At 36.0% G+C, this 23439-nt stretch overlaps 1 protein-coding gene and 1 long non-coding RNA gene across 9 annotated transcripts in view; one reads left to right on the forward strand and one right to left on the reverse strand.

The window, feature by feature from the left end:
- TMTC2 (transmembrane O-mannosyltransferase targeting cadherins 2) overlaps nt 1-23439 on the reverse strand; it is an 874097-nt gene that overhangs the window by 729133 nt on the left and 121525 nt on the right. The gene's annotated exons all lie outside the window — the stretch shown is intronic.
- On the forward strand, nt 503-22614 carry LOC309640463. The gene is made up of 2 exons (XR_014252246.1): nt 503-18761; nt 18826-22614. It is a non-coding gene; the product is annotated as an uncharacterized lncRNA (long non-coding RNA).

Genomic DNA, 23439 nt, shown 5'->3' on the forward strand with positions numbered 1-23439 from the left:
CCCTAAAATCCATATGTTGAATCTCTAAGTGTCTCAGAATGTGACTGTATTTGGAAATCGGAGCTTTCAAGAGGTAATGAAGTTAAAATGAGGCCTTTAGGCTGGGCCCTAATGCAATCTAACTGGTGTCCTCATAAGAAGAGGAAATTTGGACACACAAAGAGACACAAGAGGCATCCGTGCACAGGAAAAAAACCATGTGCGGACCAATGAGAAGGTGGCCATCTGCAAGCCAAGAAGAGGCCTCAGGGGAAACCAAACCTGCTTACACCTTGATCCGTGACTTTCACCCTCCAGAACTCTGAGAAAATAAATTTCCATTGTTTAAGCCACCTAGTCTGTGGTATTTTGTTATGGCTGTCCTAAGAAACAAATACACCCTACTATACCATAGCGACCATCGTACATAATTACATACACTCTCCTGTTTATCCTTCAGAGTTACAGAGAAACTAGATTCCACACAAAAGCTATATTTGTCCAATACTATGTCTGGTACTCTGTTTTTGATGACAAGGGTTGAACTGCTTTGTGAGTATAAATAGGACTTTAAGACGTATCTTATTCTTAGTTCTGCCAGGATTTGTCTACATGCTTTACCAGAGGGAAAAAAAATCCTGATCATGCCAATGGGGCATTAACTCTAACTATACGCACGTAATAAAACACAAGTGCTACTTCATATTTACATTGAGATCACAAAGCTTACAAAGCACACACACGTTATCTCATATTATCCTCACAATACTGCTATAAAATACAAAACTACGCTGGATGGCTTAAGTTAGTTAAAGAAGAGCACATACTTAATAAGAGGCAGAGGGACTTCGCTGGTGGCACAGTGGTTAAGAATCCACCTGCCAATGCAGGGGACATGGGTTCGATCCCTGGTCCGGGAAGATCCCACATGCCACGGAGCAACTAAGCCCATGCGCCACAACTACTGAGCCTGCACTCTACAGCCCGTGAGCCACAACTACTGAGCCCATGTGCCACAACTACTGAAGCCCGCGCGCCTACAGCCTGTGCTCTGCAACAAGAGAAGCCACCGCAATGAGAAGCCCGCGCACTGCAACGAAGAACAGCCCCTACTCGCCACAACTAAGGAAAGCCCGCGCGCAGCAACGAAGACCCAACGCAGCCAAAAATAAATAAATATAAATAAATTTATTAAAAAAAAAATAAGAGGCAGAGAAAGACCTTGAACACTGTTCTCCAAACTACTCCATTTAACCTTCAAAGCAGCCCTGTTCCTCCACATGGACAATAAATCTCCCACGAGAAGTGTTTGTAAGATGATTTGAAAGTAAAATCCTAGTCTATTATTGCATTTTGTCTGGAATCCATATATCTGCCCTCAAGACTCAATAAATATAAAAAATGCTTTTGTGCCACATTCTTTTAATTTCTGCATTTCAAAAAGAAAGTCTTCTTTTAACACTAAGGAGTCTTGGAAAACGTGAGTCAAAGGAAGGTGTTACTTGTCTCCCAGTGACGGGTGAAAAAGGCAGCTTTATGAAAGCCAAAAACTAACCTATAATTTCATATTACAAAATATAATAGAAAACATATTCTGGCAGAAATTTTGCTGCCTGCATCCCTTTCAGCCATAAAATAGTTATACACACACACATACATCTGAGAAAGATCAAACTTTAAACATATTGCAGCAACACACACACACAACATGGGAAGTTTCACCAGGGTTGCCTGTGATGACAGGATACACAGACATCCCTACAATAAAATCAGCCTCACAGCTAAATCAGAGAGTCTTTTTGGACACAAGAATATATGAGCCCTGATGAAAAACAGATAGGCAAGGGGGAAAACACTCTAATTTAAAAATAACACAGATGAGCCTACACAAAGTACCCAAACATTTGGTCCACAAACCACCAGCAAGCCTCTAATTTGACATGGAAGGCAAGAGATATTTCATCCCAGAAGGAGGAGAGAAAGATATTAACCCCACCATGAAAATTTATTGGCATTCCAAAATACAGTACTTTCTAATATAGATGTCATTCATTGACCAAACTAATTATCAAGAAATAAATCAAACTTCAGGAAGCCCTGACACTTTCTGCTCTGTGGCCCTTTAAATAAATCATAATGGTAGGCATTCAAAATACTTACGCTGAATAATGAAACTATTAGCTCTCTCAGATCTTGTGTTATAAACAGACAAATTATGAAGCACCGACATGTCCCTTTAAGACTCTTAAGCATGGTATTATATTTTACCCTTTTGCTGGCACCCAAATCCTCAAACTTGGAAGAGTTAGATATGAGAAGGGTCTGTTTTAGTCCTCTGTATTTAAGACTGCTAAATCCTCCACAAGATTAGAAATCCCAAAACCAGACCACAGGATAATCTGTATTCAATCTTGACCATCAATGCCTTCACTAAACATAGTTTCTGTCACCCTGTCCATTGTCAATAAAAGAAAATTTTTTTCAACTCGTAAGTATCCATGCTAATTAAATTCACAAGTAATGAAGCGAACAAGCAGAACCTAAGTGTAAGAACGGGAGACGGTATTTAATCAGAGGAATCTAAGCATAACAGATCTAATTTTTCACTCCAGTCTGTAAAAAGATAATCTACATCTTTTATCTGAAGCAACTCCTAAAATCGATGTTCAGTATAAAATGCACACACACACACACTTGAGTCAGCCAAATCTCAATTCAAATTCTTCCTCTTGAATATACTAACTGTATGATTCAGTGTTCTCATCTATAAACTGCTGTTCCTGGTGAAGACAAAATAATAATTAAATAAGATAAGGAGGTTAACTCCTGACACAGAGTAGTTGATTCACAAATGACTGTTACCACAATGAATCACCTCCCTTGCCTTCCTGGACCCCATAGCATACACTCCACAACACAGCACTCCATCTAGCATTCAGTATCGTTTATCTTTTCTCTTAGCATATTCTTCAGGTCCTTTGTTCCTCTTTCCCCACCACAGCCACCTGAAATTGTGCCTGTATTCATCATAAGTTAAGCCCATTAGCCAAACTAAGAGCGCAAGAATGATGGTCACAGCGGTCTAACTCGTCTGGAAGAATGGATGACAGCGAGGTTAAGTGAGGGGACCAAAAAGCATAACAGAAAGAAAAAGAGTCACGGGACCTATGTCATAGTGCGCAGCCTAATTAGGATATTCTGGGAAGCAGCCTCATAGGAAGGACAACAGTTATATATCATCAAAGACGCTAGGCTTGGGTATTTCTTTTTGACAGAAAGATCATCAATTCTAATAAAACTATAATGTGATCCGCGAATTTTTTTTTTTTTAGCTTCCCAAGGCCTATTTTTTCTTGCACAAAGTAGGAAAAGGATTACTTCAGCCATTTCTAATCACACACACACACACACACACACACACACACATCATTATGTTTTCAAAGACAGCAACTTCTAAAAAGCAGGACAATATACATTAAACCATTTATATCTTTGCTAACAAAAAGTAAAAGTCAACATAGTATTTGAAAAAGTCCTCCTTATATTCTTCATATAAGCCAATCTTAGACAGATGGGCAGTAAATTGACTGTAATTTGTGATGGCCTGGAAGACAATCTAGAAAAGTTTAAGATCAGAAATGTAATCACCTTGTGAAAAAAAGCAATGTCACACACTCTGTCATGGTCACCCCACTCAGAGCGGATGGATTTTCACATTGAAAAACTAACATTAAAAGTTGCCTTGGGGAGGATAATAGAATAGGCATCCCCAAATGCTATATCGGTCCTGCCTTCTAATGGTTTCTTTTTTGAGGGCATCCTGGAGAGAAGTTCAATCTTTCTAATGGGAATATAACTGTACTACAACCCTCCAAGGGCATTTACCACTTTAAAAAGGAACTCCAAACTCTGCTGTCTTTAAAAGGCAATAGGTCATTGGGAAAAGTCATTTTTCAAAGCTCCAGTGAACTGCCACTCTGCTTTTAGCCAGTCACAGAGATAAGGCATGCAGTCTCAGCAACAGAATCACCTTACTTTAATTTTTAATACCTGTGCATTTCAGGGCTCTCAAGAGGAATCAATGACTTACTCATGGCATCATCAATGTCTTAGACTATCTGTATGCATGCATTTTGACAAAGCAGAAAGGAAAATCATCCACCACCTATTAATTTTGGATGAACATTTGAAATAGGATACAAGAGGACAACATAAAGGCATCTTCCTCTCCGTCCCCCTCAAAAAAGGAAAAAAATAATAATCTCATCATTGTCACCTCTCAGAATTTAAGTGAGAATAAAGCTCCTAGAGGGGAAGGCATGTGTTTTTTATTTCCCATTCTGAAAGCGCACACAGGTATCAACTCAAATGGCAGTGAATTCGTCTGGAATGTAAAAGACCATGGGGTTCACACGTATAAAGATCAACAGTTGTTTTAGAAATTAACTACACCACATCTTAAACTTCTGCATCAGTTTTAAACTGATCCAGGTGTTATCATCAGGGTAGAAACAGATGCAGTGTTAGCACGTTAAACTGTGAATCTAGCTCCAACACCGCTTAATGGGCTCCACATGCTGAAAATGATCATCATGGTAGGAAGTACACTCCACCAAAAGCCTAACTTTCAAACCAAACAAGAGTTTCATTATCTACATTATGCTCATACACAACTACTCTGGGACTAACACTGTTTTTACATTGATTACAGTGCATTAGTAGTTTTGAGGGTGGAAATGATATTAGGAGAGTGATGCAATAACAGAGAAACAAAGCCATGGTTGTCAAAAGTGTGTGGACATTGTGACATCCATGCTACCACCACAATAAAGTCAATACTGGTCGCACCAGCCTGTCTTAGCTTGTGACTCTCTTTGGATCCCCAAAGTGGCTAAAGGAGGTGAGACGAATGATGAGGAAGTTTACATAAGAACCAACATGACTTAACATACGTATAGAGCTTTCTAGTTTTCAATGTAGTTTTATATGTATCACGTGATGTCACAAATGCTTTTCCCATCTTTTTAGTGAAGAAAATAAAGACTCTCATCCAAAATCACATAGTGAGGAAGGAGCAGAATTAGGAAAAAAAATCAGATCTTTGGACTAGTGTTCAAGTGTTACTTCTGCAACTCCAATGTCTCCAGTCATGAAATTTCTGCACTGGGGAGGCCCTTGCCCCCATTTCACTTACAATTAAACAGACACACACAAAACCAATCAAAATTTTTTAAAAACTTGTGTTATACTTGAAGAATAATAATGTACAATAAAGCAGCACAACTGCGTTTCAGTCAATTCCCTTTGGCCAGCACCATTTATTTTGCAACTCACGGCACTGACGAAAAGGTCTAAATGATGCTGAATTAGTGTAACATACTAGAAAGCTGTCTGGAACAGAAAGGATTTCACCATGGAGCGTCCTGCATTTATTGACTTTTCTATCGACCAAAAAGCCTTCCAGTCTTTAAATAACAACTTCAAAAACAGACTATTAAAATCATGCCAAACTATTCTTTATAGTTTTTCCACTTCTAGAGTTCAACTTTGATGAAAATTAATTGAATTTTTAAACTCTTCTGAGAAGTCACTATTGTACATTTCTTGAATCAAGTCATTTAATTTTTAAATCCCTCCTATTTCCTGAGCTTCAGCCTTAGTACTTATTTTGCACCAAGCAGACCTCTGTAGACGGTTTACCCCAAGGCAAGCTAGCTTCCAAGTATAACTCACATGAAGAATAAAAGCTGCTTTTGTGACAAGGAGACAGTATCTAAATCACATCTCGGGGGGGGGGGCTTCAAGAATAGGTATTAGAGTTTTCGTGAAAAGATCCTTCTGAAAACTGACGTCTATTTTTATTTTTAATCTAACAGGGTCTTATTTGTTGTCCCTTTTGACTAATGTATATATCACACACATTAGAAACTAAGTAATCAGAGGAGGAAAAAGAAAAAGAAAAAAAAAAAAAAGGATGGCAGAGTAGAAGAAAATTTTGAGTAGATTTGCGAGAGAGAACACCAGCCACACAAAATCTCAAGCATTCCCGTCTCAACAATGATGGAGGAAGGTAGTCAGGTCAAACGGTTTTGTTTCTTCTGTCCTCTGGCTTGTACTTATCAGTATAAGAACTGAAGCTAGATAACCTTAATTATAGGCAAAAAAGGTGATATCGGTGTCTGTATTATGTTCCTATTGTTACTGTAATGTAATGTGATCATGAGTTTCCTATTGTTACTACATACTTAGGGGCAAAAAAAATCACAAATTTATCATCTTCCAGTTCCAGAGGACTTAAGTCCAAAAGCGGTTGCCCTGGACTGAAATCAAAATCACGATTGTGCTCCTTCTAGAGGCTCTAGAAGAGAATTCAGCTCCTTTTCCAGCTGACAGAAGCCATTCCTGGACTCATGGGCTCTTTCTCCAGCCTCAAAGCCAGCAATTAATTCCATCACACAACCTCTGCTTCCATCCTTTCTTCTCTGACTCTGACTCTCCTGCCTCCCTCTTTCCAATACAAGAACCCTCGTGACTGCACCAGGCCCACCCAGATAACACAGGATAATCTCCCATTTTAAAATCCTTATAGTCTCTTTTGCCAGCATATTCACCGGTTCTGAGGATGAGGACGTAGCTATGTTGGGGAGGCCTTTATTCTGCCTACCATGGTGTCCCACTTAGCTAGGCTTAACCCAGCATATTAACAAGGTGATGAAAATTATTTCCTGACTAAAGTACACATGGTACTCCATCTCCATAGGCCCGTCTCCATAGGCACACAGGAGCAAGAGTCAACAGTCTATATGTGCACACAAACCAACAAAAATTACCATCATTTCTTACTTTCTATACTAACCAAAGGAAAACATGATACAAATGGCTGGAGCAACACTTTGATAAGACAAAGTAAAGTGGAAAATAAGTTGATAGGTTAGAACAGAGAAAATCCCAAAGCTTTTCCTGATTTGAAGGAGAGGAACAGTTTTCATAGCAAAGCTCCACACAGCTTTCATCACTCAAAACTCCCTCTAAAATCCCTCCTGGGCCTCAAATACAATCTGGAGAACTAGACTTTGTAATTAAGGTAATTAAGGTCAGTTCATGGCTGTGGATTTCACATATGTTATGTTATACCCAGGGATGATATTCAAAATATTATCAACTACTAGAGAATGGGCAGTACTGCAACTGGGTTTTATAGGGCCTCTGCTATGTTCAGCATTAAACTTTAAGTAGTTGGTCCTTGGGGAGGTCCAGGTGCTCTCGGGTGAGGGCACAAGATGGTCAAGGAAGAGAAGAGCCTCAGGGGGGCAGGAGGCGATAGCTATTTACCAACTGCAACTGTCAAACCAGTGAGAACTGGCTAAATATTAGTGTCCCAACAGAACTGATTTAGTTGGCCAATGACTGCCACAATGAGTGTGCATCCCATTCCTAATGAGGGAAATAAAGTCAGATGGAAAAGAATGCCCAATTCTAAAAAAAAAGAATGTGTTGATACTATTTTAAGCAGGGGGATGATTAGATTAACAGAGTGCAGTATCCAAACAGATCCTGATAGAATGGATGACCAACTGAAATAAACAAAGTGAAGTTTAATACGGATAAGATTAGATCCTAAGATCTAAAGTTAGGCTCAAAGCCAGGAGCTACAGGATGGAAAGACGTGAGTCAGCTACATATGCATGGAAAAATAGTTGGAGATTTTAGAAAAAAGGAAAACTCAATGAGTCAGTGTAATGTGGCCACCAAAGAAAAAAGAAATCAAATGCAAATTCAGACGGCAGTAAAAACAAATACAATACATAATCAAAAGCTACGGTACCTACAATAAGGATAAAATAAACTCAAAACACCTCAGTATTATTATATATTACAGAGAGCTATTATCACTATTACTACTGACTATTGCTATTATACACACTAACAATAAAAATAAGAATGATGAACTAAAAATCACTAAACTGCATGCTTTAATGGGTGAGTCATATGGTATGTGAACTATATCTCAATAAAATGCTTTTTAAAAGAAAAAATGAAAAAAAAATTAGTGATGAGAGATATTTACTAATTAGTTTTTATGACAGACTTTATAACAGAAGTATTCAAATTCACCATCTACTTTATAGGATGTTGTAAGATTTAAATTAATATCCTCATCTTCAGAATGATTAAGTCAATTACCCAAGGTTACCTAACTTCAGGAAACCATTTGGGAAGAGACCTTAAAACCAGAAAACATTCAAAGACGCAAACAAAATGACATGTGGATCTTGGAACCATGTCACTTTGGGAACTTTAGAAAAGACTTACTTATCCAAGTAAAAAGGCCTTTGGAAAAGGCTTATTTATCCAACTTAGAAGAGAGAGAATAAATTTCTTCAAATTATCATCACACCAAAGAAGAATTTAGACTTGATCTATACTTACTATGAAGACAGACAGAGATCATGGAATTACAAACAGCTTGATGTTGAGCTACATGGAAGAACTTGAACGGTTAGATATATCTCTAGTGATAGAACACTCCACCTTAGGGGTTAGTGAGTTCTCCATCAACAGAAGTCTAAAAACAGAGGTGAGATGGTCATGATAGAATAATATTAGATGAGGGCTAATATTAGAATAGTAATATTATTGTTCTTAGCAATAATATCCATGGACTATCTGACATGCTAATCATATTTTTAATAAAAACCCTTAAAATAAACATTAAAATCAAATGTTTAGGTGAATACCTCCTAAAATCAGAAGCACACATACCAGACTTAAACACACTGTTGTAAGTTCTCAGTTACAAAAGTGCATACATTTTTCTACTTAGAGACTTTTCCCCCTATCTCTAAGCCTTGAAAATCCCCTTTAATTACCTGGTGGGTAATTATCATATTTTGCTACAGTTGTGGTATTGTTGCTGTGTTTGTTTGCTTCGTTTAAGAGTGGACAATGGAAAAACATTTCCCAGGCTTCCTACTTACTTGGCTGTATTTGCCTCACATTTTGGAAACCAATTATTCATATAATGGACAACAGCCTTAAGTGTCAAGACAGAGCTCTGGTCACCATTAACTTTTCTTAAAGTTGAGCTCAAAAGTCTTGAATACATTATAGAACTTATCAATATTCCAATTAGCTAACAGATTAACAGCTGTATATTTGGCATATTTGTTTGGGATTTTTGCTTTCCTTACAGACTTATTTGGCAATATCCCATACATTTAGTGAGAGTGAAACAGCTCAATGAATAAAGAAGCATTTTGAGAAAAAGAAATAAGATGTGTCTAACTGCTTTTCTTCCACAACTACCTTGAGAGACTCTCAACAAAGAGCAGAGACTTCTCAGAGACCAAACTACCTACATTTTAAAACACAGAAGCTTTTAGTAGACTTACTTTTAGTTGACACTGCTTTGTAGCCTCACTAGCAATTTTGAAAATATCTGCCATAAACTGAAAAAAAGGCTCTTCACACATGATCAAGGTTTGAATGGGGATTCTCACCCAGCTTTAGCACCTACTTTAGTTGACAAATGTTTGTCCAGCTGGTTTTCCTGGTTTATTATGCTGTGGCGGAACAAAACATTTTCCACCTTGCTTCCTTAAAAAGTAAACAACTTGGTCATTAAAAAACACTTTAGAAAATATGGCAGCATTATATGTTCTACTCCATAAAGTTTATTGACATTTTGGAAAAGAAGACAAAAAGGGAAGAGGAAAACCTCCACTAAGAGAAAGCAGCCAGGTCTAACTACAATTAGACGGAATTTGGTGCTAGACTGAAGCCATCTTGGATAGTCCTTGGATGGCATTAAATCTCTTGGACAGCGCCTTCCTTGACCATGACCCAAACTTTATATTCAATTTCTACTGGGGGTGGAAACAGCAGGGAACTGGGACTGCAAATCTGGAACTAAAACATTTGCTTCCTAAGACAGACCTTTTACATCTCTTTCTGTCCTCCATCCCTCTTTCCTCCTTTTAAAGAAGTTTTTTCATTTCTTTGAATAACAAATTAAGTTAAGGCTATAATTCAGAGAATTTTAAAACTTTCTGCTAGGCTTCAAAAGCTGCTTTGAATTAGTAGCTGCCACTGGCATGCAATTTATTTGTAGTGAAGACTTGTGCCTTTCAGTAGATTTTTTTTTATTTTTGGTCTAAGCCTCATAAATTAATAAGAGTTTAATAAAACTTCACCACTGCTTTGCAAAAGAAATGCTGTTGGGATTATAGAAGATATACCCCAGGCAATAATGTAGGACAAATTATCACTCAGGACAAAACATAGAGGTACTTTAAGCCACTTACAAAGATAACATTTGCAATAAAAATAACTGTTAAAACAGTCCACAGTAGTATATTATTTATTCAGCCTGAAAATGTGTAACACAAGTTCCACTTATAAAAGAATTGCACACATAATTAAAAACAGCAACTGTATCTCAAATAAAACGTACATCACGTCTGGCTAGGGTGAAGAAGGAATGAGGGAGAAAGTTTGGCAAGAAATTTTGCTGTGCGACAACTCAGCTTGCAAAGTTACATTTTAGGATTTTTTTTCTTTGTAACGTCACACTTGAAATGAATTTGGCTAGATGTCCAGTACAAAAAAAAATTAAGACACCAAGCAAGCTTGATTCCATGAAGAGAAGTGGTTATTAACCTGCTTATTCAGCCTGAGAAGCTCACCCGTATCTTTAGGTCACTTCAAAATGGTAATGGTTGGGTACTGCACACATAAAATAGTCTATACAAGCCATTTCCTATCAATGATAAAGGCGACACTGAGCTACGAGCTCAATTTTAGGCAAGTGATGACACAATAATAGTAAGGAGCCAAGAGGACTTCCGTACATCTCAAAACTTTTCTTAACACATCTTTCAGCCTCACGGGAAGTTCTCAGTACGATCCTTTAGGAGAGTCATGGTGCCAGTTACATTCTTTGAGTGTCCACAGAGAGAGACAGACAGAGAGAGAGACAGACAGACAGAGAGGGAGGGAGGGAGAGGTAGAGAGAGCACACTGGAGCAGAAATCGAGGGCTAGGAGTTTCAGTGTTAGTACCACCATAACCTGTTTGAACATCTACTCCCTCATCTAGGAAAAAAAAATTTTGAGACCAGTGATCTCTCAACTCCCTTTTGGCTCATTTAAACAAACAAAAAAAGCTATGAACATTTCTAAACTAAGCATTTCAGAAAAAAAGCACATCATCGATAAAGACTTTGGCCTGAAGATAAAGATAACACACAAACCCACACCTCACAGAATTACTGTGACAATCCCATTGCCCTTTACTAAAGATAAATCCATTCAACCAATATTTATTAAGGACCTACAATCTACCAGGCCTTGTACTATGAGAGGACTTAGCCCAGGCTCTGGTCAATGAGACATAATAAACTATTCTGGGAAATATTTTCACATTGATAAGAGAGAAAAGCACTCCTCATCCCCTCCCCCTCCCAGGTTCGTGACTTCTTATGAGAACGTGATGTGTGGAGCTGCAGCCACCTTAAAAACAGGAGAGGAGGGACGTCCCTGGTGGCACAGTGTTTAAGAATCCACCTGCCAATGCAGGGGACACAGGTTCGTGCCCTGGTCCGGGAAGATCCCACATGCCATGGAGCAACTAAGCCCATGCCCCACAACTACTGAGCCTGCACTCTAGAGCTCGTGTGCTGCAACTACTGGGCCCGTGAGCCACAACTGCTGAAGCCCGGACACCTAGAGCCCGCGCACCACAACGAAGAGTAGCCCCTGCTTGCTGCAACTAGAGAAAGCCCACGTGCACCAACGAAGACCCAATGCAGCCAAAAATAAATAAATAGATTTATAAAAAAAACAGAACAGGAGAGGAACTGCTGAGCTATGAGGATAGACGGACCATGAATCCTTGATATCATGGTTAAGTCACCAAGCCAACCCTAAGACCACCTTCCTCCAGACTTCTTAATAAATAAATAAACTTATTATAGTTTAATCTACTTTTAATCAGCTGTTATTGGTTACCAAAGTCAAAGCAACTGACAATAGCCTTATTTATCTATTCGATATTTCATATATATCTCTCACCATCTAGAACTAACAAATATTCAATTTTTGTATTATTTATTTCAATTAGGCTTTTCTTTTAGAACAAAAAGATATAATTACGGTTTACTTTTTAACCTATCCCTAGCCTATTCCTTACCTTCCCTTTCAGAAGTTACCACCATCTTGAAGTCAGTATGATTCTTTACTCCATGTTTCTGTGTTTTTATATTTTTACCAGTTAAATATTTTCCATGTAAAATAGATGGTGTTCTGTGTACACTTAAAACTTACTGAAATATTATAAACTAAGCTTCATTCTGCAACGTACAGGTGTACAGGTGTCTGAGATTTGCCCCACATCTATACAACTTCTTCATTGTAACTACGTAGAGTATTTCAATGAATGAAGATTCTACAACCCTAGAGTACTGGTAGACATTTAGATCATTTCCAATTTTTTTGCTTGACATGGTTTTTTAACACATAAAACTCAAAGCTATTGCTTAGCCTTCCAATTATGCACTAGATAGGGAAAAAATAAACCTGAAAACACACAGTACATATCCTGGGAGACTATTAGGGCATGGTAAAATGGCATGGTAAGAAAAAAAGGCTACTGGACATACTGTTCTTTAGGAAAGCACCACTGTTATCTGATGTTCTACTAACATTATCTCTAAGCTATTTTATAAATTAGTGTCAGTATCACCAAAACACTGTTCTCAACACTGAAGGACAAGATATAATGTGCCTCAATGAGGCCCTAAACAGCTAGTTCACCTATGCTGCAGACATTTATATTGGGTAAGGGAAGTCTAGATCGATAAACACATTAAGGCCACTGTGCTAGGCAGAGACACAAAGGTGCAATTATAAAAACACAACAGAATTCAATTTGAGACCATACAGTTTAGCTTGTGAAAATGCTGTTTCAAACCTTCCAATCTTGCATTCAACATTTAGGAAACAAACAGATTCCCCTTAGAGGGAAAAAAAAAAGAAAAAGAAAAAGCTGTCAGGTTGCTTTTGCAGCAGATCTGCAAACGTCATCTGTAACTCCATGCTTTAAAATATTTTTAAGTGCATCCCATTGCTCTTGGGATAAAAAAGAAAACCTTTAACATTGTCTACACAGTTCAGGATTACATGGCCTCTGCTCACCTTTTTGGCTACGTCTGAGGCCAGTTCTCCCTTAATATCAAACCTTCAGTCACATCAGACTTTTATCGCTTCTCTTACAGAGTTCATAATGCCCTAGGTATCTTTCTGAAGACCCTCTAAAGCTTTTCCTCCTATCTTAACCCCATCCACCTTTACCTTGCAAACTCCCTCTCCTCCTTCAAAGTTCAGCTTCAAAGTTGATTTCAGAAACCTTCCTAACATTTCTGAGTAGATGAAGTCTCTTTGTTTTACATTTATAACACCCATCACAATGATAATTATTTGCTTAATGATTCTCTCCTCCACTAGACCAAACGGGCTGGAAGGGCAGAGACTATGCTTTGTTTTTCCACCAGTACATTCTTATATCCTGGAAGAGTGCTTGAAACATATTAAGTGCTCAAATAACTTCTCAAAACCAATAAAAATACTGCAAGGGAAATTGTCATAGGTTTTGACACGGTAGACACTCTGTAAATGCTGGTTGAGTAAACAAATCTCAAACAATACCAAGTGCCAAGTAAGACACAATTTTAAATTCAAATGCAGCGCTGGCACCTCTATAGAGTACAAATTCTGCAGGACACATTCTGGTCTTTTCTTTCTCAGAAACATGAATATAACATTATGACAATCATCATCATTAAATAAAATGACTCTTACAAATATTCTCATTCACAGACGTGAATGCTCTATAATTATTCTGTCCTGATATGTGCACAGTCTGTATTTCCACTGACAGTTAATCTTATTCTATTTGCAAATGACATAAACTGAATTTAAATAAATTAGGGCAGAATAAAGGTTAAGGGTAACTATGTACATTATAAAAGATCAACCCTTTACTATTTCTAAATTATACTTTTTAATTTGGCAGTTCAGAACATTGGGATTTAAAATTTTTTCTCCTATCTCCTCTCCCTAAAGAACTAGAAAGCATAGATCATGTATCACCATCTATTATATACTTAATATTTATTTATTTATTTACTTAGAGGTATAATTGACATATAACATGATATTAATTTCAGATGTACAACATAATGATTCGATATTTGTATATACTGCAAAATGATCACCACAATAAGTCTAGTTAACATCCAGAATTACTTATTTATTTAACAAAGCCTTTATATCCCTTGGTATGTGCCAGGCACTGTTCTACCTTTACAAATAAAAACTCATGTAATCTTAAGGATTAAGAGGTTGAATAACAAACAATAATAATAATTATATATAAACAGCACTAAGTTGTCTATGTATAACTTTTTTAAACTAATATGGATCAATTAGGGGTGATATTTGCCAAAATTAGCTAATGGCATGCTTATTAGTACTGATTTCTATCACCAAGCTAGGATTGCTTTGATGCCTCTTTTCTTAAAGTGAATGATCTCTTCACTTGTAAAATACTTTTTAAAATATTCACAAAAACCAAAAACTTGGATGGTGTAAATTCTCTTTTAAATGCCGCTCATTAAACAAAATTCAAATAAACAAAACTTCAGCAGATAATCCCTGGTTTGCTACTCACGAGCTGTGTAGGAAAAGGCCTTTTCTTATCTTTATATAAATAAGGGATCAAGACAACTGATTTTGAGTCTCCTTCGAATTCTAGCAGTCTATGTTTCTACAATATTATCATGAAAATAAGCCAGACACTAGGAAGTAGGTTTGGTTCTGACTGTGGATTTATGTGAGGATCCTGAAAGGCTATCTGAATCAGGTCTCTGATTTCTCAATTGTAAACAAAAGAACAAAAACTAAAGAAGGTTGATGAAACCATAGCGCAGCCAGGAAATGAAGTGTTTCAGAAGTACTGCCTTATCTGGAGAATCCTGATGCCACCTAAAAAATATTACTGTCAAAATAACATAAACCCTTGGACTGCACATTAAACACTTTATTCATCAAAGTACTCACATGACTATAATTTGGTTCTATAACAAGTTCTGATTACTTTTCCCATTTTTGTCTTCCTGAAGATTACTGAGAACACTACTGCTTTTCAATAAATGCTAATACGTCTGCATGTATTTTCATCACTGTATTAAGCATTAAGCAGTACACAGCTTCCCAAATAACTGCCCCTGAAAATAGCAACTTTCTGAATTTCAGTCTCTTGATTGTTTTATCTTAACATCTAATTTGTTTTTCAAGTTGAAACACCTATCATGATGTGCATTAGCTAACTTATTAGCATTGTTTGGGAGCTGCATGTATGGTCCAAGGGTTCTATGGGTGCTGATAGTGTACCCCAATTAAATTGCAAACATTTTGAGGACAGAAAAAACCCTTTATAATGTTTTTTTTCTCTAAACAACCTAGTAAAGTCTATCACTCATAATATTGATAAATGCTTAAATATTTGCCTATTTTACAAAGAATACTTTTCCCTCGAGTATATCAAGGCCCTTCAAAATTGAAAGCATTTAAGATGTTCATCCTTGTGCTATATCAGGCAAAGGCATGGTTACTAGTGGACCTTGCCCCCATAAGAAACTTCCTCACCTTCTCATAAAACTCTATATCTCCGATCTATTCTCCTATAATACAACAGGATAAAATTTAACCTGGGTTATTCAAACTAAGTCATACCTCCAAAATTCACAAAAGTTGCATACATATTTCCCTCTTATATTTAAAGGCCATATCATTTGATGCAAGGAACAATAAAAGTTTGAATGCCAGCAAGCACGAGACCTCTCTCAGCTTGGTCCCTTACTAACTGAGTGAACTTGGGCCATTTCCTTAACTCACTGAGAACCATTTCCTCAACTGCTTGACAAAGGGTAAGTGGTTAGTTAATATGACTTACCTTCTTCTTGCCCTCCTCCCTACAGAAGAGAGAAAAGAAGTAGGTATTACACCTTTACAGATTTTAACTCTATACAAAACAAACCAGCTTAATATTGTTCCTTAATTAAGACATCATGGTTAGTTAACTTCCATTGTCTTTGATATTTTACATCTCACTCCTAATATTCCTTTTGACCGTTTATTAATTGATATATTACTAGACCTAGCTATTTTATAATTTCACATAATAAAATTTCAGTGTTGGATTCAAGTCATAATGTCAGCAATTTTAAGAATTGCTTTATGCAAATCATTTAGCATCATTACACTCAAATCTTTGCATCAGTAAAATAAGGGAATTGGGAATCCCTAAACTCTTCTTTAGCTCTAACATGGATACATAAGATTTAAGATGAAATATGTTGATCTAATAAGTAAATTTTCAGAAAAAAGGAGGCCAAATTGCAGGCACTAATACTTCACAAATACAGACAGGGCTTTAGGCATTAGGCTTGAAAGCTTCTTACAGGTTTGGTCACCAAAAAGATATTCAAAACCCCAGTAAACAAGACTGCATGTTAGATGGCCATGTAAGAGAGAATTTCAAATAGCTCATCAGGAAGGCCACGTATATTCAACCAGAGGAAAAAAAATCAGTCCATCCAGTAATTAAGAAATACTTTCTACTCCCACCAAAGATGTGCAATGATTTGAAGCAAATGTTGTTGTATAATTACATATGAACATAATTGAGGCTCTCCATTTCTGCAAGTCTTTTTATGTGAGTAAGTAATTTGAAATGGAATGCAAAATTTAAAATACCTTTTTTAAGCAGACCATTAAAATTATACTCTGGGCTCTAAAACTTAGCAGCGAACAAGAAAAATCTTTAGAGACGTGGAGTAAAAAGATAAAAAGGTAGTACAAAGTTAAAAAGCAGAAGATTACATACTTAGTAAAGCCATTATTGGGACAACATTAGCACGGTCTTCTAGGGGTCTAACTACGGAAGCAGAAAGCATGTCAGTATACTCCCTTCCTTCATAATTATCCTCTTAATCTATAATCTTCATAAGAAGGAAGGCTACACCAGGATGAGTATAAGATATACAGTACTGTAATGAAAGCTCAAACCACAATGAAACATGTACTCATTTACCAATTTCCTTCACGGGATGAAAAGACATTCAAATTATATTTCAGGGTAGATTAATGAATTTGCTTAAACATCTTTTTTTAAATGAAGTTTGAAGATCAACTTGATATATGTAAATGTACCCCAAACCAGAATCATCTGCCGCTTCCTCTCAACTTACTACAAACATCAATCTGAAATAAGTTTTTTGAACCTGTGGTGAAATTTTCAATTAGTTATTATTTATTTATGTGTACTCTCTCACTAAATATTGAAGAAACCTGGTTATCTCCAGCAACCTGGTGGGGTTTTTTGTTTGGTTTGGTTTGTTTGGTTCGGCTTGGTTTTTTAATTACAGAGTGAACAAACCGGAAGACTTATTAAGGAAAGTTAAATATAAAAACTCAAAATAAACAAAATTTCTTATTATAGGAAAACTTCCATTTCTTCAAGTTAAGTCTTTCTCAGAGTATCCCGATGATTTGGATAACTATGTGTTCATAGCATATGTAAATATACACATCTATTTGGTAGAGTTCTTTTGTTGTGGTGGTGGCTCTTTTAAAAATACATAATAGGGTTTTTTTCATCCTACCAGGTTGGAGAGATAGACTCTCAGAAGAGAAAGGGTTAGAAAAGGAAGCAATTATGTATAAAATGCGTGAAAAGCAGAAAAGGAAGCACCAGTGACAAGAGAAACTAACAGTGAAGCATTGAAAACACTTAGTTGAATTGAGAAATTGAAATTACTTTAAAAACAGCAGCATCGTTCCCCCATGTGTCTTGGTTCTTCACTGACTGCAAGTCTCTACTCCCATGGCTGACTGTATCTGGGAGTTCTGCCTGCCCTCCCCATTCAGGTTCAGCCGGAAAATAAGAGGACAACCCACCTCACATTTCCAACTGTCTTTGTCCCATTATAAATATCTTCCGTTTCCAGTGCTATTAATAAATCCAAAATTTTTTCAAATAAAACAACTTCAGAAAACAACTCTGACTCAATGTAAGAAATAAAGTTTTCGTAGTTTCCTATCTCTTCTGTCAAAGGAAGGGCTGAATCATAATGAAACACATACAGTGGCTTCTAAATTACCCATCTATTTTTAATAGATTATTTCCTGAAAACAATCTCATCAATAATTAGCTTCCCCCTCACTTAACTAGAAAACTTAAAATTCATATGCAAATTTCAACGATCACAAAACATAGGATCTACGCCATTCATTTCTAACATCCTAGTGAAAAGTGATTTCTCAGGCCATTTATTTTTACCAAATTTTTACAGGCATGAAATTCCTATGAATTTCTTTGTAATCCGTTCTGTATCTTTTCATTTTATCAAATACTGGCAGCATTCCTTTTCTGCAGACACTGATAGATGTGATAGAAGTTGATTTTCACCCAAATACCTAACTAGCATTTCACTGCTATTCATTCACACATTTTTATTGAGTGCTTGCTATGTGCTAGACACTTTTAACAGGTGAGTTATAGAACAATCTTGAACCAAATTATTATAATTAATAATGTACATTTTTAGTGTATCAAGGTAACACTCTGACCTAGTCTGGCCACCAAACTCACTAGCAAAAGGTCTTGGGCTCTGCTAATGTACTCAGCCTGTTGCATAATTATTATGTATTCTCTCTTTAAAGGTCAAGCCTCTGCAACAGAAATTGTCAGCCTGTTGCATAATTATTATGTATTCTCTCTTTAAAGGTCAAGCCTCTGCAACAGAAATTGTAAGATCCAGACAGAATACCCGTTATTTAAGAAATGGAATGACAACCAGCACCTAGACCAGCACTTAATATTTACATGTTAACTCTTCCTCTCTCTCTTTTTTTGGAGGAAGGACAGGGGGAAGAGAGAAACAGAGTGGAGGAACAAGGAAATTAGAAGAAGAGACTCAAGATTGGAACACAGGCAAAGATAAGAAACATCTACCCATCTTCTTTGGTACAAGAAGATACTCAGGACTAGAACATCAGAGCAAAAGAAGAAATAGCTACCCATTCCCCTTCTCAGCGCCAGGGCTACGTGGGTCTTCTCTGTGGAACTAATGAAGGGGAGCCAACATTAGAACTATCAAAGGTCCAAATCCTCAAATAACTGTATATTCTCCTACTGCAGATTTTTACCCATCCTTCTTTGAGCCAAGGAAAATATGTATGCTACTGATTATCCACTCACTCTTAAAAATACTAACTAAATACTTTTATTTTTCATTCCACAGCAAATTGGTTTTAACAAATCAGGAAGTGTGGAAAGCCTGGTATAGTACTCATACGAAGAGCAAGAAGTAACAGCTGGCAGCATAATTATGAAGGAAAAAATATTAAGGATTTTTCTATTAAATACCGAAATCAAACTAACAGTCTGGGGTCACTTTGTGTAGTGAAAAGTTTTCCTATACATATAATGAATTTCTGAATGTGTCTACATATTAAAACAAAAAACAATATGCAATGATCACAATGATGGTATTGAGTCATGTGAAAGAATAAATCCAATATACTTCAATTATGATGGTAAGTATGGAATATATTTTGTAAGGATTTCCCACCAATTTGCTAATGTTTCAGAATAAAAAAAGCTAACATTAATAAGAGAATTAATTTATGGAATATATCATTTCCCAAAATCAACAACGTGGTAGATGAACAGGTTAATTTCAGTTCCATAAAAGGACACTGAAGTAAAAGTTAAAAATGCTCAGAATACTCTAGGCTTTCTTTTAACATCATTTCAAAGAAGGCTTTTAGGATGCTCCCTCCATTCCTCCTTCTTTTTTGTCTTTTTCTAGCATTTTCTCCCACACCTACCTCTAGACTTTGGCTCGCTCTCAGGCTGTGTAAGGATTATGAGGCTAATTTGTTTGGTCACGGCTAGACCACCACATGGAAAATGAAAACACCCCACTCTGTAACGTGCTCTGCTATACAAAGGACAAAATAGCGACACCACAGTAGGAGAGCCACATGCATTTTAATAAAACTATTTCAGATGTTACCTATTTTTAGTAACACTGTCAAATTTTCCATTTGCTACTGGGAATTTGAAGGAGATGTTCACTGGAAATCAAGTTTGTCACAAAATAATCCAGGAACATTTTCCTTGGTATTACAGGTTGATAAGGTTAGATCTGTATACACAGGGAATACATTGTCAGGGGGGCATTTGAGCTTTAGTTTAGTCTTTCATAAATCCTTCATGATCTTTGTAGACCCTCCCCCCAAAAAAGGGAGAAATATAGGCTATATACTACTTTTTACAGTAGTTTCAAGTTCACAGCAAAACTGAGCAGAAAGTACAGTGTTCCCATATACCTACTGTCCCCCCACATCAACATCATGCACCAGAGTGGTACATTTGTTACAGTCAATGAACCTACACTGACACATCACTATCGCCTAAAGTCCATAGTTTACATCAAGGTTCACTCTTGGTGTTGTACATTCTATGGGTTTTGACAAATGTAAAATGACATGTATCCACCATTAGAGTATATAAAATAATTTCACTACCTTAAAAATCCTTTCTGCTGTGCCTATTCATCTCTCTTTCCTCCCTAACCGCTGTCAACCTCTGATCTTTTTATGGCCTCCAGAGTTTTGCTGTTTCCAGAATGTTATATTCTTGGAATCACACAGCCTTTTCAGATTAAATTCTTTCACTTACGCATTTAAGGTTTTTCCATATCTTTTTATGGCCTGAGAGCGCGTTTCTTTTTAGCACTGAATAACATTCCATTGTATTAGAGCACTTCTGATGAAAATTTTATAGCACCTTGCAAGAGGTACAAGGCAGAGTCCACATCTACTTTTTTTTAAAACTTCCATGTTCCTATCACATAACAGGTATCCAGTAAATGAATTGCTGAATGAATATATTATTGATTAGATGAATGTGCATATGAAGTTACTTACTCTTGCTAAGCCTCATTTTCATTTCCTGTAAAAAGAGGCTAATACCGTCTCTCATAATGCTATATGAAAACTAGAAGAATACCTTTAAAAGAGTTATTAGCAATAGCAACTATTATCATGAATTGACTTAACTAAAACAATATTTTCAATTTGGGGTCATGAATCTTTTAGTTCCAGGAAAATAAAATGGTGAAGGAAAGAGGAAATCAAGGCCAGAACTAGGGTGAGACACCTAAGGCACAAAATTTAAGGAGGCTCTCACTCTCCTGTTTGCTGTGTCAAGATCCAAAACGTTTTCAACAGACTAGTAAAAAGGACCAAAACAAGCAAAATGATATTTAATGTCCTTGAATATAAAAACCTAGAATCCAGATCCACAAATCAAATGCACCAGTAAAGGACAAGGGAGCTCTGGTTTAATAGCAGAAAACATGAGTATTTTAATTATTCACAAGGTTATTAAGAATATTATAATCTGTTTGCAAAAATAATCTGTTTACATACATAAGGTGAATTACTAAAAATAAATAGTAATATATAATATAAATATAATAATATAATATAATAGTAATAAATATAATATAAAACATATGTAATATAAAAAATAATATTTCTTAGTAATAGGTCATCAGCAGTGTCTAGTTCTGAATACTACATTTCAAAATGAATGATGATAAATGGAGATTTTCATAATATCAAATCACTTTATTGTGTACCAGGAGTTAACACAGTGTTGTAGATCAATTATACTTTAAAAAAAACCAAACTCATAGAAAAAGAGATTAGATTTGTAGTTACCAGAGGTGGGGGGTGATGGGGAAGAGGGAGAATTAGATGAAGGCAGTCAAAAGGTACAATCTTCCAGTTATAAGATAATAAGTACGAGGGGTGTAATGTACAACATGATAAATATAATTAACACAGCTCTATGTCACATATGAAAGTAGTTAAGTAAATCCTAAGAGTTCTCATCACAAGGAAACAATTTTTTTCTATTTCTTCAATTTTACATCTATATGAGATGATGGATGCTCACAAACTTATTGTGGTCATTACTTCATGATGTATGTAAGTCACATCATTATGCTGTACACCTTAAACTTAACCTGTGCTGTATGTCAATTATATCTCAATAAAACTAGAAGAAAAAAAAAGAAATGAGGAAAACTTTACTGAGAGAACTGTTAAACAAAGATAAGAATTATTAAAGGGGGTTGCAATATCTACTTTTCTGAAGGGCGCTAAGCAGGGTAAATTTCATCTTCTATAGCCGCTACTAAATTCATTTAGGAAACTAGAGACAAAGGAGTGAAGAAAACTAGTTAAATTTTAGCTACTCTTAAGAATAGTATATCGTAAGAATGTTTATAAAGGAAAAATTGAAATACTAAAGAGAAAAAAGAAAAACTAAAAGTATGTTAAAAGCCAATAATGTTACTAAAAGGACAAAAAAAAGAACTAAAAAAAGTTAGCAAAGAAAAAAAAAGAGAAAAATACAGAATAGAAAAAAGAACTGAGGTTATCCAGTGTTTTTTACATCCCTAGAAACAGTATAAGTTAAATATAAATAAATGAATAAGTAAGCACACATACACACTCATATACCCACTTTTAATCAGTTCATTTAATAAATACAAGGAAAAAAAGGGAACCATGATAAATTGGAGATTATCTAAAAGAATAACAGAAGAATAAAGGATCTAGGAACCATGTTATCTAAATGGTTAGAAAATGAGAGATAAGTCTGATAAAAGAGCCACCATGTCATATGAGAAATTAATGTTGAAAGTAATGAGGAAGAAAATTAACTTTGAATTGAAATAAAAATTTTTAATAATTAGAGTTGTTCAAGAATGGAAAAAATTGTATCCTAAAGTAGTAATCTTCCTTTTTTCCTTTCAAAGAAAGCATTCAAACAGGGGCTAGGTGACCATCTCTAAGTCATACTGAAGATGCTGTAACTCTAGCATTTTCCTCAAATTTACAATGAAATATAAGTAATCCTAAAAACTATGTAAAACACTCCTTAAACACTATGGGATGCCCACTAGACTAATTCTTATGAATTATTTAGAAAAAGTTAGATCTTAACTTTTTATACTTACTGTGACTTTGATCTGTAAGTTTATTTTTATACAGCACAATGAAAAATAATAAAAATGCATGATAGTGGTAAGAAAGCTTATCCACTGTAACTATTTCAGATTTGAGATGAAGTCTATGGCTGCACATTTAGCCAACAAATGATCCACTTTTTATTTTCATATTAAATTAAATTAAATTAGCTTGCAGTTCATGTGGTTCAAAACAGATCTCTTTTCAGGATCTGTCATCATAAAATTCTAAGAGGCTGAACACGAGAGAGCAAATAAATGATGGTTGAAAATACTAGAACACTATTTAA

Source organism: Balaenoptera physalus (assembly GCF_965194825.1).
Source record: "Balaenoptera physalus genome assembly, chromosome: 13".
NCBI classification, from domain to species: Eukaryota; Metazoa; Chordata; class Mammalia; order Artiodactyla; family Balaenopteridae; genus Balaenoptera; species Balaenoptera physalus.